This window comes from Pungitius pungitius, chromosome 2 (genome assembly GCF_949316345.1).
Source record: "Pungitius pungitius chromosome 2, fPunPun2.1, whole genome shotgun sequence".
Classification (NCBI taxonomy): domain Eukaryota; kingdom Metazoa; phylum Chordata; class Actinopteri; order Perciformes; family Gasterosteidae; genus Pungitius; species Pungitius pungitius.
The window spans coordinates 17,469,633-17,490,523 of record NC_084901.1 but is presented as its reverse complement, the minus strand read 5'-3'; positions in this window follow the sequence as shown (position 1 = coordinate 17,490,523).

The window sequence follows — 20,891 nt, the reverse complement described above, 5'->3', positions numbered from 1 at the left end:
ACTTGAGACTCAACTCGACAAAACGTACAAAGACTAGCAACTCGACTTGGACTTGAACACCGATGACTCGTGACTTGACTTGGACTCGAGCCTTTTGACTCGAGAAGACTTGCTACTTCCCATGGAAACTGGGGGAAAACATTTTCACACCACCGCGCCGCTCTGTTTATCTGCATCTGTCAAAAAAATGTGCGCCACCTGTATGCAGAGAGCGCGCGCTGCCTCCACAAAATCCAATCACTGCAGTCCATTTGACCGTATCAACGAGACAGCTCGTTCATGGTTACAAAAATCGGGATTTTTGAACCCGGATTCAGACTCCGATGGAAATCCTCGCCAACATTATGTCAACGTCCGTTTTAAAGTAGTGTAATGAGCTGAATTAAAGTTATTAGTTAATCAGTTATGCAGATGTTGCATGTGTTCACGTTATGCTCCGTTACCAGCTGTAGTTACGCGAGACAACCCGAGTTTTGGGGGGCCGTGTATGCGGAAGTGTTCGTTCGGCGTGGTGACGGCCAACAGTGACCGAGTTGAGTTGTTTTATATAAATAGATGCAGCGGAGTTGCAAGCCAGTCATCGCCTCCTTATTTACGCTGCAGCATTGGGGTGAGCGTTACAGTACTATAACACAGTCACAGTCCATCCACCATTACCCTTCCCTTCGTAGTCTAGGTCTGTGAGGCAGCGCACCATCACCCAGGGTTCCCCGTCCCCACTATAATAAAAGGACTCGAAATGACTCAAAACTAAAATGGTACGACTTGTGACTCGACTTGAGACTTGTTGGCTTTGACTTGTGACTCGACTTGGGACTTGCCTCATCTTTGACTCGACTTGACTCGGGACTCGAGGGCAATGACTTGAGACTTGCTTGTGACTTGCCTAACAGTATCTTGTTCCCACCTCTGCTGTTGGCCGTCAACACGCCGAACGAACACTTCCGCATACACGGCCCCCCAAAACTCGGGTTGTCTCGCGTAACTACAGCTGGTAACAGAGCATAACGTGAACACATGCAACATCTGCATAACTGATTAACTAATAACTTTAACTCAGCTCCTTACACTACTTTAAAACGGACGTTGACATAATGTTGGCGGGGATTTCCATCGGAGTCTGAATCCGGGTTCAAAAATCCCGATTTTTGTAACCATGAACGAGCTGTCTCGTTGATACGGTCAAATGGACTGCAGTGATAGGATTTTGTGGAGGCAGCGCTCTCTGCATACAGGTGGCGCACATTTTTTTGACAGATGCAGATAAACAGAGCGGCGCGGTGGTGTGAAAATGTTGTCCCCCAGTTTTCATGGGAAGTAGAAAGTCTTCTCGAGTCAAAAGGCTCGAGTCCAAGTCAAGTCACGAGTCATCAGTGTTCAAGTCCAAGTCGAGTTGCAAGTCTTTGTACGTTTTGTCGAGTCGAGTCTCAAGTCATCAAATTCATGACTCGAGTCTGACTCGAGTCCAAGTCACATGACTCGAGTCCACACCTCTGCATCAGAATCCACAGTGGGTGGTTTGTGGATCAGGCTTTTTCTGGATGACGACCCGAAGCTGCTGCCTCTGCAGGAATGACTTGTACACAACATTCAGACGTCACAGCTGCTCGAGGGACTTCTTGATCGCGCACATTTTTGTTATGGATGAGCCATTTTCTCAGAAATCTGATGTCCCGTCAGACAACAACACAGCTGCTCCTGTGTAAAGTGCACTGACCGGCAGTACCGATCTGCTCAGAAAGCACACAACGTCTGTGTTGTCCATCGGACCAGTCGGGGGCCTCGCTGTGGATCGTGGCCCCGAAGATGTACGAGTATCTCCTGAGCTCATCTACTCCCTCTCCCTCTCCTCATCCTTGTCCCTGTCTAACACAACAATGTTATATCTAAACTTCTATCAACCATCAACAACCTGAACATGATTGTTTGGATGATGTATGTCGTTTTTAACTTCACTTTGAGTGAACGTATTGTCTAAAAAAGATCCATTTCTTGTCAGAAGCATCAAAGCTGAAGGATGAGTCATCATTGACTTATTTCAATTTAAATCTGTAAATGAAATAACATAAACCATGGGGCTTTTACTGAATCCACCCAGTTTTTTCTAGCTTCAACATAACCACCTCAGCCTTGTATCACATGTCCGATCAATGCACTTTATACTGGTCATTTAGACGGAACCTTTGAAATAATATGATGTATTCATGGGGAATATTTTGAAATGGAATCAATGCAATTAATCAAGAGGGATGCAAAAAAGTAAAAGTAAGTGTCTTATGAGGCGGCAGTTTGCTGCAATGTGACCCCCCACAAGCACTGACTTTATTTTGCCACCAGGTGGCATCATTGACCGTAAGGTTGAAGAGAACTTACAGTTTTTCTCGATTGTTTAGACACATTTTCTTAAAGCTTGCCTCATACTCTCAGAACTCTACACACAAATCAAAAAACACACACACAATGGGCAAAACCCCTCAATACTCCTGCAAAATGAAACTTTACATTCAAAACAATGTCATTTCTTCTCAAAATGGTATTTTGTTTTCAAATGACACACACAAACCATCATATGAATAGACTTTTATAAGAACCAGTTGAACACTGATGTGCTCAATGTAAAACACAATGATGAATGGAAAAAAACTTCTCCATTCATCATAATGACTTTGACCTTTTTTTTGTTCAGTGTTACACTTACTACAGACAGTACATACATATGTGTTGTAAAATATTTTAGAATATTGTTTTTATACTCAGAACACACAAATACATGGTAACAAATATATTTTACAGTTTTTCTCGTTTGCTAAAACACATTTCTTGAAAGCAGCTCTCCTTTTCTCTTAAACTGTGAACACACAACTCAATTTTCAAGCTACATTTACAAAACCTCAGACACTTCTTGCAAAACCAAACTTTCACCTCAAAACAGTTCAATCTGTGCTCAAAACTGAACTATGTTGTCAAATCGTGCCCCGAGTCAATCAAAATTAAAAAAACTACTGAACAGTCACTAAACACTACGTAGAAAAATAGAAAACACAATACTCAGGACATGAAGCTGGTGAAATAAATGTTTATTGTTCACTGTAGGCTAAATGCAAGTTGCAAAAAAAAAAAAAAAGTGCATTTAGCACTTGTACAAAAAGACAAAACAGAAATCTTGTGCATTTACATGTACTGTATCACTTTTAAAAACAAACAGAAATCATACGTGCTTACCACTTGTGTACAGTAAGCCTATGTATACTGTAAATATAAAGTACAAAAAATACAAATAAGTGAATTATTCAGCCACAGCATCATGTCTCCGTACTGGGTCAGGCCACAGGACTTCATCCACATCACAGGCCACATTTTGTCTGACCAGGCAACGGGGAAAAAACCCAGCTTCATCCATATACATGTATTCATGGGGTCTTTCCATTGCATACAGTTCAAAAACCCTCTGTAGAAATAGATATAGTTCTGTAAGTGATACAGAAAGTGATTTAGGCCACTACAGTAAATCACTACAGTAATCAACATTGAATGTGTCTGGATGTATACCAACCTCTACATACTGGTATCTTTGCTCCTTTACTCTGTCTGAGTTGCGGTTAAAAGGCACTCTGTATAGCTGTTTCATGCGCAGTCTGTTGCGCTTGAGGACACGATCAACAGTAGATAGGCTGACACTGTTTATACCCTCAAAATTTACATGGTCCTCAATGATCTTCTGCTGAATTTCACGCAGTTTAATGGCATTGTTCTCACGGACCATATCAACAATTAGGGTCTCTTGGTGTGGGGAGAACATACCTGTCCTGCCACCCCCATGTGGCAGTCTTTCAATTCTACAAAAAGAGAACATGGAGTTACAAAAAATATACATGGAATACTAGGCCTACAAACAGTTAGACCAACCCTCCATTACAATACTACAGTACATTGGTACAGTGGTGTACTGTAACATATATTTACTTACAGTATACTGTGATACAGTATATAGTATGTCTTACAGTAATTGCTGTCAGCATTTACATACTAGGCTAGAATTAAAAAAAAAAAAATTACCTGTTCTCTTCTCTAAATCTTCGGATTATGGTGGACACAGTGAATCTACTAAGGTTTGGTTGTACCCTTTGTCCAGCCTCCCTCATGCTCATACCATGGACAAGAACATGGTCAATCACAGTAGCTCTGATTTCATCAGATATTTCTGTTCTTTGTCTTTGCTGACCACCTCGACCACCTCTCACACGGACTCTTCCTCTCAGATTTCTATCCATTGTAAGACCTCACAAACCAGTGCTCTCTGAACTGGCTTATATGTTCCCTCACATCATTAGCCACAAGTGTGATCAATTTTGAGTTGTTGTGTTCAACTGGTGACACCTGTGCTTTCATTGTGTTTGACTTTTGTCACTTGTGCTCACCATTCTGCAGCACAGGTGCATCACAATGAAAATGTGTTGACAAGTTGTGTCTAAACAGGTGAAAAGTGCTTATGGTTTTGTCAAAAGAGTGATTGATTCAATCAGTGGGTTCAGGCAACTGAGCATTTGGTTCAAACAATAGGGTTTAGTGTTTTAGCAATTGAGAAAAACTGTATTTTCCCCACGAAAACAATGCACACAGTGTACATCCCAACCAACACAAAATTGCACATACAGTGGTCTACATACAAAACAACAGAAGAATTTACTGTATACAGTTACAGTAAAAATCTATGCTGCATCCTGTCTTCTGTTCCGGTTTGTTCAACAGAACTTCATCCACATCACAAGCAATGTTTTCACTGGCCAAGCAGTGGGGGAAATATCGCTCAGCATGTCCAATCCAGCCATGAAAAGCATCAACTGCTTTATCTCCACATGTGTCTTCCATAGCTTAGAGAAGGGTTATATGCGTTTTTTGGATTTTGGTCACCCACTTTCCATCTCCAGGCAGAAAAGAATTCCTCCATAGCTTTGGTCACCTCGTCCTTGTCCTCCCCCTCCTCCTCCTCCTCCTCCTCCTCCTCCTCCTCTTACTCTCACTCCTCTGGCTCTGTTTCTAATGTTGTCATCCATTGCTCCAAAACAGAAGAGCTCACCTGTTGCCCTTTTATGCTAAAGCTCTGATTCGTAAATGTAACACTGTGTGACAGGTGTTTTCCCATGTGACGAGTCAGTGTGCTCAGTAGGGCAATTGACTTTAGAATTTTGAATGACAGTGTTTTTCTTGTGAAAACATTTTCTTCATGAAAATTCTGTTTTGGAGCAATGGATGACAACATTAGAAACAGAGCCAGAGGAGTGATGTGCCGATGTGGACCTATTTGCCTCCACAGAGACAACTCATTGTTGCTTCTCGCAGGCCCCCCGGTGGAGATCCCCATCAGGTCAGACCTGCTGTGTCAGGCGTCAGGGTCCATAGTTCACCCCCGCCTGGAGCTTTGGAAGCTATGGGCGTGGCCCTTGAGGGGGCCCGCCCTTTAAGGTCCGGTCTCTCGACTGAGGTCGTAGAGACCACCTCCTACTCCAGAGCCCCGCCACTAGGAGGGCGTATGCCTTTGGGCATCTCTCTTCCTTTGTGGCACCCTGTCCTCCGTTTCTGACGTCGGACCAGGCGTATAACAGAGCCGCAGCAAGTGAATGGTTATTGCCATGACACTTGCTTATGAATCGGCCGGTCAGCGGGCATCTCTATCGGAGTATGGCGGCTGCAGAAGCCCTCCTGTCGGGGACTGACCCTTGCCTAGAGCACGGGGGCTCTTGTCGATTGTGCGTTTTTTTAAAACTTCACACCACGGTCACCTGCTCGTATGGTGAGTGAGTATAAGTGTTCCCACAGCGTTTTACGCAGCTCGAGTTCCCTGAACGTCTCTCGGTTACGTATGTAACGTCCGTTCCCTGAAGGAAACGAGACACTGCGTAAACGTTCTGCCAAACTCCCGGCCTGCCCCTGGCACTCGATTCGGCCTCTCAGAGATGAATGGTCCTGCCCTTCGGGTCCCTTTGTAGCGCCTTGGTCCGGCGTCCCAGCTCGCCATTGGTTAATTTTCACACGTGCTTCATGACGCGGTCACGCAGGGGCGTTCCCACAGCGTTTTACGCAGCGTCTCGTTCCCTTCAGGGAACGAAGGTTACATACGTAACCGAGAGACGTTATTTGTTATTGTAAATACATATATACATATATGTGTTTTTGTATAAGTTCTGTGTGTGTTTATGTATATGTTATTTGTATATATATGTATGTGTTCATGTATATGTTATTTGTGTATATATGTATGTGTTTATATATATGTTATTTTTGTATATATGTATGTGTTTATATATATTTTATTTGTGTATTTATATATGTGTTTATGTATATGTTATTTATATATATATATATATGTATGTGTTTATATATATTTTATTTGTGTATTTATATATGTGTTTATGTATATGTTATTTATATATATATACAAATATATATATATATATATATATATATATTTATATGTATGTGTATGTATGTGTATAAAAAATAAAAATAAAAAAATAAAAAAATAAAAAATGTTAACAAGTTGAACAAGTTAAGCATCTCCAGATCCTTTTTAGAATTGAAGGTTTCTTAACATTCTTCACCCGTTGCAGTGTTTCAGGCAGAGTGACCTCGACTTCTTTCTTCACCATGAAGAGCTTCTCGGTGGAGGAAGGAGATTGTTTCTTGGCTCGTGGTGGTGTTTCGGGCAGAGTGACCTTGACTTCTTTCTTCACCATGAAGAGCTTCTCGGTGGAGGAAGGAGATTGTTTCTTGGCTCGTGGTGGTGTTTCGGGCAGAGTGACCTCGACTTCTTTCTTCACCATGAAGAGCTTCTCGGTGGAGGAAGGAGATTGTTTCTTGGCTCGTGGTGGTGTTTCGGGCAGAGTGACCTTGACTTCTTTCTTCACCATGAAGAGCTTCTCGGTGGAGGAAGGAGATTGTTTCTTGGCTCGTGGTGGTGTTTCGGGCAGAGTGACCTTGACTTCTTTCTTCACCATGAAGAGCTTCTCGGTGGAGGAAGGAGATTGTTTCTTGGCTCGTGGTAGTGTTTCGGGCAGAGTGACCTCGGCCTCTTTCTTCACCATGAAGAGCTTCTCGATGGAGGAAGGAGATTGTTTCTTGGCTCGTGGTAGTGTTTCGGGGAGAGTTACCCCGTCCTCCTTTCCCACCCAGCACGGTCTCAGGGTTGAGGAAGGAGATAGTTCTTGTGGCTTTGTGTCGGGCAGAGTTTCCCCGGCCTCCTTTACATGTTCTTTGACCTTCTTCGTAATATAATCCAGAATCCTGAGTTTCATCTCTGCGTCCAATTTGGACTGAGTTTCTCCGGCCAGCTTTGCCACACGACAGGGACCCGGGGTTGAGGAAGGAGAGATACTCCTGACTGTTTTCCCCTGTGCCAGGGTCTCGTGCAGAGTAGACCTTCCCCCTGGGCTGGAGATACATGTGGGGGATTTGAAAAGACTTGCTGTCCTTTCTGTGACAGGTGCGAATGGATGGACGCTTTCGTCAACTGAGCTCTTCCCATTTTCTTTTGAATTCTCATTGACCTTCTTTGAAATATATTCCATAGCCCTGATTTTCATCTCTGGGTCCAATTCTGATTTGCTTACTTCCACCGTGCTTTTAAAGTCTTGCACCAGATCAGCATCTGATTTGCTTACTTCCACCGTGCTTTTAAAGTCTTGCACCAGATCAGCATCTGATTTGCTTACTTCCACCGTGCTTTTAAAGTCTTGCACCAGATCAGCATCTGATTTGCTTACTTCCACCGTGCTTTTAAAGTCTTGCACCAGATCAGCATCTGACTGCAGACCGACGATTGGGGGAAGAATTGGTTTTCTCCTCCGAGGTTGAACAGAATGAAAAGGTAACTTCATTATGGAGTCATCCCTTAATTCTTGGGGACATGAGGTGCTGGGGTGTTCGGATGGGAGATCGTCTATTGCTTCTTCGTCATTGACTAGTCCGGCACCTCCCTCTGCCAACATTATCCGTTGGCTGAATATGGAGTCATCCCTTAATTCTTGGGGACCTGAGGTGCTGGGCTGGTCGGATGGGAGATCGTCTATTAAATCTTCTTCATTCTCCATTGGATCTTTCTCACGCTTAAGTCTTAAACTTGCCTCGGGGAACATACATCGTTTGCTGAAGTAATGCCTCAAATATCTCCTAATATTTACCTCAAGGCTGGGCAAGGTATCGTCATCCGGTCTTGAGGCTTTTTCAGCCTTCCACCAGGCAATCTTCTGGTTCAGCTCATTAAGACCATTTACCGCTCTTTCAAAAGCCTCCGAAACCAGTTCTTCTGCTTCCTCGCATTCTTCTCTGGTGTATTCATCACTTTGTGTGGAAACGGTGTCTTCTTTCCCAATATCCATCTTATCTCAATGGCTCGTTCACACCAATTTCACAGAAAAAAATTGACTACGACTTGCGTTTAACACTCAACGAATCGTTAACAATGCAACTCGGAATGAGTGTCAAGAAAATGTAACAAGACAATGTAACAAGACAATGTAACAAGTCAATGTAACAAGACAATGTAACAAGTCAATGTCACAAGACAATGTAATGCAACTCAATAACCTGTGATCAGATCAATTCTAAACAATGATGTCACCAATCACATGACCAACTCCAAAGCCACTACGTAGGCGTTGTCATGGAATCAGGCTTTGCTGACGTGCGCACTTGACGTAAACATCGAGTCGTCTGTGTGTACGTCAAGTGCGAACGTCACCACCAAAACGTCACAACAACGTTTAATATCTACAAGTGAAAACATGATATTGTTACGATTCTCCCCCCAAAGACGGTACGATGCCACGTTTATTTGGCCTATTCAATTACATTGCCTCGCAACTAGGTCACGTGACTATCAAGTTTCCCCTTAGCGACGAGAAAAACATGGCGGATTGTTCGGCATATTATCTGTGAAAAAACAATATTTTAAGAAAGCATCAGCATTTGTATGCATTTCGATGGCATTTCTATTGAGAAGTATGGGTTATACTTTCATAATCTTCTATCAGAGAATGTAGAAGACCTTCCGTTTATTCGTTTCTACGAAGATTTAGGTGCGGAATGCAACGCATTCTATATATATATATATATATATATATATATATATATATATATAAGCATCTGCAATGGTCCTCTGGTACCTTCTGAAGCTCCAGCTGCCCAACATCACAACAATGGACTTTATTTGTAGGTCATTTAGAAGGAACCTTTAAATTATTATGATGTATTCATGGGGAATATTTTGAAATTGAAACAATGCAATTAATCAAGAGGGATGCATAAAAGAAAAATTAAGCAAAAGGGATGCAAAAAAGAAAAAGTAAGACTTATTGTCTATAGATAGTGTCCACTCCAGAAGCACTGAACTAATTTGGCCACCAGGTGGCACTCTTGACTGTAAGGTTGAAGTGAATTTAATGAAGAAAAATTTCTATATCCCACATTCATTTCAGGGAAGAACGTACTTTCACGCCATCCTGACCAAAGAGGTTCTTGGTAAATGCATTTACTTCTGCTCTTTTTTGATTATTTTATCTTGTCTTTGTCTTGCCTTTTGCACCCTGGACCTGGACTTAAAACCCACTTGTTCAGTCATTTGTGCGCTTTATACTCATACTCTACATTCATAAAGTATAGTCTTATGCAGCAGCAGCAGCCAAAGAAGAAGAAAAGCTCACTGATAAAGCACTTGTCATCCAGAGGGATATTATCTCAAGGTCATAAAACCTCAATGTTCTGTGAAGGGACACTTGTGGGTTTCTCTGAGGTTTTGACAGAAAAAAACAACAGGCACTTTATGTTTGCTAACAAACATATTACAACACTCTGCATCATCAGCTCCACTTTCCGACTTACTATAATCTATTTGGTCAATAGCTACAGCTGTAAGATCTGGATTTTGCTCCACGGCATTTAATGAAAAGTTGTACCTCACACATCTAACAGTGTGGTTTTAGTTGTGCAGATCGTTTTCTGGCACATAAATAATTGCTGCAGTAAAAATCCTTAGAGCAAAACATCGTAGACACAACAATAATGGAGACACAAGGATTCACACATTAAAACAGCTTAATATCAAGTCAGCATTACTGTCCAGTGTGACCTGAACCCTCCACCTGATTGCACTTGATATATTCTGAGTGTGTCATCGAGTCGTCTTCTCTCCGAGACGCTGCTTAAACTCCTTTACAATAATGTAAGCTATTATATCGCTGGTGTTTCGAAGCAGGTGCTTTTATTGTGAAGGAGGAAGAAGAAGATGAAGAATAGGCGCACCACAAACCCTCGGCTGCAATGAGAAAGAAGATAAACGACAGATCAGACGATTCAGATAAGTGGTCGAATGGGCAGATCAGCCAACCAGACATTTTGACTGACCTGTTCGTCTGCTGTGAAGCCTTCAGAAAGGCCTCCTCTAGAGTCAAAGTCAAAGTAGCTTTATTTGTCAATTGCCGCATGTCAGACATTTTGATACAATTAGATAAAAAAATAAAAAAGTAAAATAAAAACACATACAGATACACGTACGGCAGCAGCAAGTGATAAAAAGTGCAAGAGACAGTTTTGTTTGCTGAGTCCCGAGTGATTTAAGGGGGTGTGGGGGGGGATTTCAGCCAGACTGACGGATATGGCTGGGGGGAGTGAGGGGAGAGAATTTACCTGTCTGACAGCTTGGTGTATGAAGCTGTCTCTGAGTCTGGTGGTACGGCAGCGGAGGCTCCTATACCTTCTTCCAGAGGGTAGGGGGCTGAACAGACTGTGTGCGGGGTGGGTGGTGTCACTCGCAATCGAGGTAGCTTTCCGGATGAGGCGGGTGGTGTTTGTGTCTTTCAGGGAAGGGAGTGGGAGTGGGTCGCCAATGATCCTACCAGCTGTGTTCACTATGCGTTGCAGTGCTTGCATGCTGTGTTCAGTACAGCTACTGCCCCACACAGTGATGCAGCTGGACAGGATGCTTTCAATGGTGCCCCGGTAGAAAGTGTTCAGGATTGGTGTGGGAGCTTTCACTCGCTTGAGCTTGCGGAGGAAGTAGAGGCGCCGCTGGGCTTTCTTCGCCACTGATGCAGAGTTGGTGGCCCACGTGAGGTCCTCACTGATGTGCACCCCCAGGAATTTGGTGGCGCTCCCTCGCTCCACAGCAGCACCATCGATGGTCAGTGGTGGGTGTACATTGTGGCTTTTCCTGAAGTCAACCACGATCTCCTTTGTTTTGCTGACATTCAGCAGGAGGTTGTTGTCTCTGCACCACGTTGTCAAAAGGTTGACCTCCTTCCTGTCCACACAGTGTGCTCTCATGTAGACGTTGGTTTAGCCGTTTATGTCTGTGTTTATAGGATTTATGCGGCTTATTGTGATATTTTATGAGGCATTTAACAAAATGTATATAACGTTTATGTTGTGTGAAATATTTCTTCACCAGTAACATTTGAACAGATTTTTACACATCATTGCACTAAATGGGTTTTCCTTTATCCTACGGATAATACATTTTCTAAAGTAGTTCCACAGTGATTACACTTTTTATCATGGATTAGCCAAAATACGGAGGAGGAATAGCCCCGGCTGGCCTCTCTTTCGCCCCGGCTCCACCGCCTCGTGTGAACCAGCCGCTCCGTGGTGCTCGTCATCACGCACATTAAGTCTGAACCGTGATCGGAGTCTCTGCAGTGGCCAGAAGGGAGAAGGAGGCGACGGGCTCTCCCCCAGTGGGCAGATGGGGTCAAGGAGGCCGAGGGCAGCGACACACACACACAAGCCCTCAAACGTGCACGATGGCCCCCTCAGAGCCCACCCCCCACCACACCGTCCACTGACTGAGAATGAATAGATCAGCGGATCAGTCAACCACCAGAGGACGAGGAGTACACACGAAGGCCGACATTAAGAGCCCCCCCCCCCCCCCCCCTGCATGCTCCCATCCACAGGCGCTGAGTGCATTAGCTCGAGTCTCTTCTTCAAGAGCAGCAGCTTCCCCGGGGGCCGTCGCACTCAGGCTGCAACCACCCGCGTGTCTTTTCTCATGATTGTAATGATGCCGGGTCCCTCAGTTGAGTTCTCATTCCACACGAGGGCAGAACGTGAGGCCGTCGTACTCATTCGTTTCTGAGAACATCCCATAATTGAGCGTGGGATAGAAAGTCAAGCATCACGGAATGTTATCAAAACCTAGCAGGCAGAAAAGGATGAAAACAGGTTACTTACTTATATTATATACTAAACTTAGCCTGGAACAGAACTTTATGAAGCAGTTGATGGATGCTGGTCCTCTGGTACCTTCTGATGCTCCAGCTGCCCAACATCAGCCGCCTTTCTAGTTCATCATTATTTCCATTTCCTATAAGAAAACGCTGTATGTGTTTTCTCTGGTTGTTATAAAAGGGGTGCGATATGGCCTCTGTGCTTATGCTTGATCATCCTTAATGCCACCAGCGATTCAAATGCAAACATTCATTACAGCCGCCACTTAATGTGCTCCGGTTTCTTTTTCCCTTTAATCTTCCTTCCACTTTCTCGACAACAAGTGAGAAGCGAGGAGACGTTTTCCTGCCTGAACTCTAGCTGGTTGTTTGATGGATATTTCTTTAATAGCAGCTTTGGAAGATGCCCCCGCTGGGCTCTGGCCTCTGCCCCCCCCCCCCCCCGCTTTGATGGATTTTGTGCTATCGCTATTTCCGTCTCGTTTGTCAGAGACAGAGAGATTGGGGCCTTCCCAAAGCCGTGCTCCGCCCCGCTGAAGACGTTAGGAGTCAAACGTTGACTTCTTAAAGGGCTGAATGTCAAACACCAAACACCAAACCTGGATATTATTAATAACTATCGAAGGGAAGCGGAAGCTCATGCCGCATCAACACATTACATTAGAAATGAACTGGTTGGTCAATTGGGATTTCAAGATAACAACTAAGTAGAAAAGGTTAAATCAGCTAAAAGCCTCCCTTCTTAAGATGCTTGAGAGTTTTGGTTTGGATTTAAAACAATTAAAAGTCCCAGAGAGGAACGTCTTTGGAGTGAGAGAAGTTCCATCAATATAAGATTTATCTCACTTATCTAACTTTTTCAAGCGGGCGCTTGCATTCAGATTGAATGACTGGCGTTGATAAATGGCGCTGAATGGTGAATTAAAAGATGATTATTTAGTGTTAACAGCTCAAAGTGATAAACTCCTTATATGTATTTAAAATATGGGGCAGAATCATTGCGATCTGACCTCTTTTTTAAATAGTAAAGTTGTATTAATTGAAGAGGGATAAGGCTCAAAACCACTAAAGCAGAAAATCACCAACAAATAAGTGCAGAGTGAGGGAACCGAGCCTCATTTGGCTCAAGTGAAATCATTACTGAACGAAACCATGAGGCCATTAAAGAGTTTTCAGTCGGATAATCCAAGTCACAAGCAGAGGTTCATTTTACATAATCAAAAAGCTCCTTCAGGTAATGTTTCCATTTTGAATGAATGATTTCTGTTCAATGCATGGATGGAGTCGGAGTCGCAGTGAGCTGCTCATGTGTCAGGGTTGATTATATGGCTGAAATGTGACTAAATGTGATGTATTCAAGTCGTTCAATATTCAATAAAAAATGATTAATTATTATTAATTTGTTTAACAAATTCATCCAAGATCCTTCATGTTGTATGAGTTGGAGGGTTTACATTCCCATTAAGAAAGTAAAGAGCACAGCATATTATGTGATGACTGGAGTTTTGGATTTGGAAAGTTTGCTTTAGTTGGAACTCAATGTACCTCTATGATTTTAGTTTTGATTTTCTCAAACTTTTCCAGTTTTTGTGGTTTTCTCAGTGAAATGTTTTATTTACATGGCATGAATCTATGAACTATGGTCGAAGGGAACTACAGAAGCTTCTTTTCCCCTAATTGCAAAGTTTACCAGAAGTGGTGATAGTAGTTATGTTGCCCCCCCCCCTCCCCCCACCCCTTCCCCTTCCCCTCCTCTCTTCCCTTCTATGGAGTTTTAAATCCTGCTGAATCCACATTATACTTGCTCACATTAACATATTGTCCAGGATTTGCTCATGTTTCCTTTATTGTGAAGACAATGTAGATAGTAGTAGTATAGTATGCATATAATGCAGCTACCATAATGTGTCAAAAGGCGTATTATCTTAACTGTATACAACAACTGGAAACAATCTGGGTTCTTGAAGATGAAAACAATGGATTTTGAAATCATTGTGTGGAGTAAACAACAGCAGCCATCAGCAAGATGACACAATGACAAGTAAAGCTGTGGTTTAAAACAACTCATAAATCTTGATCACAATCCTTGAATATTTTCAAGCAATCTCATGTTTTTTTTAATCAACTCATGAATGGCTGTTTTATGTATATTGTGCAATATATATCTCTTTAGACATGTAATCGTCTCACTGCAGTGCGGCAGAGGGTCATTTATTTCAATGGTTTGGGTCGAGAACACATCATTTAGAATTCTGTGCTTAGTTTTTGCAGGACTACGATGGATTTAAAAATGAACCCTGTCTCCCATGTGTACGCAGCGGCGGCGCCATCTAGACGAGATTAGCATTATCTATCTAATGCTGCTTTGCAGCACCAGGTAGATTAGGCACTTTATATTCACCTCCGAACGAGGATATGTGCAATGCTCTTTGTGTTTATGATGCACGGGGGGGTTCTGAGATGGCAATCAAAAGAGAAAGCATCAAATCTGCAAAAATTCCAGGGGCTCGTTTTTTTTTCTTCTCTCTCATAGTCAAACATTTTCTATTTATTAAGCTTGTTGGCTGATTATCAACCATTATCTGCCGGCGTTAGCGCTGAGGTTACAGCTGCTGAAAGAATCCACCACCCACCACCGGCTGCTGTGTGCAGGACCAACAGGCCACTCAGTCCCCAGTTCAGCAGGACATGGACACGTGCCCCCGTCAGTCTCCACGGCAACCATATGTTAAACTGAGAGGTGATCAGCAGTGCAGCTTTCAGCAGGGCGGACTTAGTCAGGTTCATTTAAAAAAAGAGAAAGGGGCTGCAGCCTCGTTCTGACAATCCACAATCCTTAAAATACCGTCTCAACGCACGGCCGTGGAGGTGACTGTCTTTCATTGACCTGATGTTGACGGTTTCCTGCAGCTCCACCAGCAGGGGAGGCCCGAGCATTTGTGCGCATTGATGCTCTGCTTGTCGGCGACACGCCGCGGTGAACTGCTGCTGGTTCCTCTCTTTCACTTCTGAGCTCACACTTGAGTCCACGGGAAGAAGGTCCATTAACACGTGGGCCGAGATGAGGGCGTTAGACTCCGGGCCTCAGCGTGTGTTGGACTCTGAGCTTCCCTCACCGGGGATTCGTGGACGTCAGCGTGTCCGTCGCCGCTGGCCAGCTGATGGCGCCCCCCCCTGCTGCTCCCTCTGGCGTGTTGCCTCAGCCTTTCGCCGCGCCGAGACCCATGCGGAGAACATCCCTTGATCTTAGACATGCTCTGAAATTCCAATTCTGCCGGCGTTAGCGCTGAGGTTAAAAAAGTCTGGCTTAATAGCTGTTTGAGTCAAATCTCTCACGGTGCGGGGCTGAAGAATCAAAAGTGGAAAGTAGCCTCACATTTAGGTCTGAGATCGTCTTATAAAGCATAAAAGACAGATAAGCGAGTAGAGGAAGCCCCCCCCCCCTGCTGAGTGGTGACACCCTTCATTGATACACTGGCTCTGGCTGTGTTGCCCTTAGCGCCCTCTGCTCTTACAGATCTTGTTGGAACTGTACTCACATTTAGCTGGGACCAAACACACCGTTTGTAATGTGACATCTCAGAGAGTTTTCGCGTGTTCGACTCCACAGAGGAAGACGGTCACATCTGATCTGCTCAGCTGGAGCCACAGAGAAAGGAGCCTCCATGTGTTTGGACTCACCGCTGACGAACCATCAGGTCTGGCCTGAGGTCAGGTCAGGTAATCCAAACTCCAAAAACGAGCTCCTTAAGGAAGCCACGTTAATGACGTTCACCAGCCTCCGTTTGGTCTGCAATCAGACAAATTAAATTAAAATTAAAGTAAATAACCGTATTTGAGTGGTTTTCCTATTGCGGCTCAATAGGGACCAATTGCTAAAATATGACTAGAGCTGGTTCAAGTGGACTTTAAATAGACAAGTGCACATAAATCAGACAGAGACAAAGGCAGGGGAAGGCCGACAGTATACGGAGTAGCTGATACATTTAAGAAGATGCTTTTCACACTCCGTCTTTACTCAACAGATGAAGAAAGACATGGGGGTGATTGTTTAAGGAAGTCATTCATAGCTTTCTCACACAAACGGCCACAAACTCTCAAAGGAAATCTCAAACCATCAATTATTATTTGGGATGATTAACTTGAACCACCACACGTTAAAAAGAAATTTGTGGTCAGAGCACATGAAAAAATCCAGTTTGTGGTGAATATAATGTCTGGGGAATCTTTTCTTTCCTCACATCATTTTACCCCCAAAATCGACCCAAATAGCAGTGGATCAATCCAGTAAATCAGCGCTGATGGTGGAGTCCGCCAGCTGTGAGGTGTCAGTAAATCTATTTCCTTCTTCTTCATCCTTCATCTTCAACTGCCATACCATCCAAAATCCATGCACTTGGGTCCTGGGCCTCCTACATGTTCTCTTCTTGTTCCACAAGGCAAAAAGATAAAGTGAGATCCCCTCACACGTCAGCACATAGTTTGCTGTTGTTTGGAAGGTGATAGTAAAGGGCTCTTGTGTTTATTCTTCTCAATCGACCCTAATGTCGGAGCAGCTGACAGCATGGATCTCCAAAGACGCTCCCCTTGGCCCGGCTGATGATTTATGGTCGTCTTTAAGTTCCACGGCGAGGTCCATCGATTGCATGAATGCATATCTGGTGCTTACTCGGCTGTTGAGAGGTGCAGTGGATTTTTTGGAATTGTGTGTGCTAAGTTTGGTGATGTTTTCAGCATTTTTAGACCCTCAAAAGAACCCGCATTGCTGGAGGCGAAGGATGTGTTGACATGGCGATTCTGTTTGTGTAGAGCTAGTTTGATGTTGATCTGATTTATTTACTAAGAGAATCAAGTCAAAGTAGAGACATTCACTTCCTGTTACCAATAGGCGGCGCTATGACTGTGATTGAGATGTATTCAGTCCCAAAGTCTCATCAAACATTTAGAAACGATCCGACTTTGTGGACTCGAGTTACATCATTTTTTTCGGTCATAGTGAAGGTTCAGTATATTCTGATGGAGGGTTTCAAAATTAAAGTCCTTCAAAATCTTCTTCGTGAGCAAACTTCAAGCCCCATAAATAAGCCAATTACAAAATTGTCCCGCGGAGAGAAACAAGACCTTTCTGTCCAAAGGTCGCTCTTCTCCACTAATGTCTGCGCACAGCCGCTTTAGCGTTAGTGCTTTAGCTCCCAGCGCCCAAAACCTCCAGGAAATCCAACAACGTATTTACCGCCAAAGTTCTTCGAAGCACCCAGAGATTTCTGTTACCTGGATACTAGGGCCCGGGTTACCTAATGCACACAGAGAACAACACGCGCACTTCCAACACCACACGACCAGGCAGCATGAGCATATGTAGGGAGACAGAAATAAGCAATATATATACAGTATCAAAGAAAGAACATATTAGAACACAATACAAAAAGGCATCTAAAACCAATAAGAAAAATGCTGTTTCAAAAGGTGGTTTTAAAAGAGAACACAGAAACTAAAGTGAAAACGTCAACGATTGGAGAGGGAAAACCTCTCCAATCATTTTCAATGGGGCTCTGTGTCTGTTTTGGCTTTCGGGACCTGCACTGAGTGGCGTAGAGTCAAGTGCAGGCATCAGCTGACCCGCACAGATTGTTGCTGACGTGTGGGATTGGATGGGAGGGGGGTGGGAAATGGAAGGTGGGGATGAAGTGGAGCTAGGGGGCCAAAGAGAGGAGTCTCACCATTTTTCTTAAAATGAGTCAGCAGGTGAGGAAATAGTCACATTTTTGCAAAGTTCATGTCTTACAAATGTCCGAAATGTCCGAGGTTCAGGCCCCTTTTCGTAACGTCTCGTATTCCTATTCATTCTTTACCCTTCCCTCAAACCAAAACGATTACAGAGGGGGGGGGGGGGGCGCGCCAATGGACATTGTGATTGAAAATCCATTTAACAAGTTGGGCTCCGGAATGAAAAGCCTTTGTGTGGAGGAAGGAACAATAACCAGCTGTCTGAGGATGGAGAGTGCCTCTGCTTTTAGATCACATGTGAAGCTCCAGAGGGAGGGGGGGGGGGGGATTGTCTATTAAGAGGGATGAAACCCTGTCTCGAAGGACATTTGGACAAACCAAACAGCGTAAATACCAAAAGAGCAATGAGCATCAAAGTGAAACATAGGTCAAACAGACCTGGACTAAGTGTCAAAGCGGCGCCTGCTGGACAGGTGTGGAATCACATGCAGTACAGAACGGCTGTCTGCATTTTGTGTCACTGAACGTTGTACCTGGACCCGAGGCAGTTAGCAGAGCGCCTCAGTGATTCTTCAGGTTTTAAGGTGCTGCCAGTATCCTTTAAACCACTGAATGGAGAAACCGCTTCTGTTTGTGAGCGTCATCGAGAGCTCAAGTAGTTTGTTTTTCCTCCAGAACCCGACTCCAGAACCGCCATGTGAAATGAAGGCTGCGGATGCAGCAGGAACAACAGATTCTCAAACTGCGAGACCACAGTCATCCACGAAGATCGCCAAAATAAGAGTTCCTCCTCGTAGCTTTAAGCAACAGTTTGTATTTGTATCTCATGGGCGACCCTCTTCTTCGTGCATGTTTTCTGGGTCCTGCAGTGGTTTCTCATTAGCAAACGTGCCATTGGATGGACACGCAAACCCCCCCACACTCCATAAACCATATAGTGAGTGATAATTCCGCAGGATGAACAGGCTCAGTGTCCGTTACCGGATGAGTCAGCAGAGGTAAAGCTTCAGGCCATTCTCACACTGGCAGATCATTTAGGGTTTTAAGTCCATGATGTGGGAAATTCTGAGGTGCTTCCAGCTGTGGCATGGACGTATCAGCGCGGCGTCTGTTCCCATGGAAACAGTCAGGAGGATGTCCTCTGTAACCACGTTACACTCTCGCCAGGAAAGATTTTCTCTCGCTAATTGAATCGACTCGATGTTCCTTCGTTTTCTTCGTCTGCGTCTTAACGTCTTCCCTCCTCGTCTCGCTCCGTGCGGATCAGGTTAGCGTCTCTCCTCTTTTTCATTTCGGAGGAGCTCTGAAAGACAAAAGTACTTCCTGCCAAACTATACAAACAATAACAAAGAGTTGAATCAACAAAAACAAAAAATCTTAAATCTGCATTCTTAAAATGCATACGCCTGTATGCAATCAACAAACCTCAGATGAGATTGATCTGCACTTTATTGATCTTGTGATATGTTTGCAAGATTTTTTAAATACATTACATTACATGTCATTTAGCTGACGCTTTTATCCAAAGCGACGTACAATAAGTGCATTTCCACATAGACACAAACTCAGAAAACAAGTAACAAGAAAGTACATTTTTCATCAAATAAGCAGTTACAAAACATGTTATAGAAAAGTGCCATTAGAAGTACAATTTAAGTGCTATCATTTGTTAGTGCTACGGTTTAAATAAAGATATTGACTTTTTAAATCATACTTTTGATGTTACTCAACCTCATGGCTACAAAATGAGATCAGATGAAACTGACTCAGATGAATCAGATTGTAGCAGCTTGTAAAAGTAAAAAGTCATTGACGTCTTTATCTTGAAACCTGACAATTAAATACATTTAAAACAAATTGCAACATCCTCCCCTCATTTCATACCCCATTTAAAATGAAATAATGAATTACTTGTGTGGCTTGTAATGGTAAAATATGTTCAGCATCTATATTTCTATGTTAACATATACTGTATGTTAGCACTTTTTAAGCATGAGACTCATGCTTAAAGAGTGCTTATTGTCTATATTGAACTGACGTGCAAAGCAGGGTGATTCAAAAGTTTCCTTTTGCGGCCGAGTACGAAGAAAAGGAGGGCAGTCAAACAGGCTTTCACACAAATGCTCCAACAAAGGAACTCGGAGTGTATAAAAAGCGTTTTGACCGCTCTGTCTCCACAGAGCACCGTGATGCGCGCTTGTGTGTTTGACCTCCTGCTTGCAAGCAATAAATGGACTTTTTTGTTTTGTTTTATTAGATGAACCTAGAAACAAATCATTCTCTTCTCCTGAACTTTTATTGAAATATTCCACAACAGGCTCAGTTGGGAGTATGTGTTTATTATTCACCATTTTGGCGCTTTATTACCGACAGTCTGAGTGTAGCTGTGTGTGTATGTAAATGTTTGGTTAGTGTGAACGTATTCTCCCCTGAGCTCGGCTCTCGGACCTATTTGTTGGTTCATTTTTTAACAAGGACACCAAGGGCTTTTGATTTCTCCGTCCCCTGCTGGAGCTTCCCAGCTGCCCGTCAATTTACAGCTTCACATCAAATGACAAAAATAACAAGAAGTTCAGCCCAATGCCGAGCTACAGGAAGTCTTATTCGCCCTAACTAGAATTCCTTCTTTCATTTTATTCAATCAATTATTGAAGAGTAAGGGAGGATCTGCATGAACACAGCTGTCCTTCCTCCTCTGGAAAGACACCACGCAGGGAATAGTTGCTGTTTTCTCTAATGGAAACAAACCCTTGAAGATTCATCATCATATTTTCTCCACCTGAAGGTAACCTTTAGGATCAAGTCGCTTCTTCTCATTAGGTCCACAGGGAGCAATATCAAAATAATGAAATAAAAAAAATGGTCATTTGACATGTATGTGATTAGGCAGCGAATTAACTGGAGACACAAAGACTGAGGAAACCGGAATTATCACCATCTCTTTAA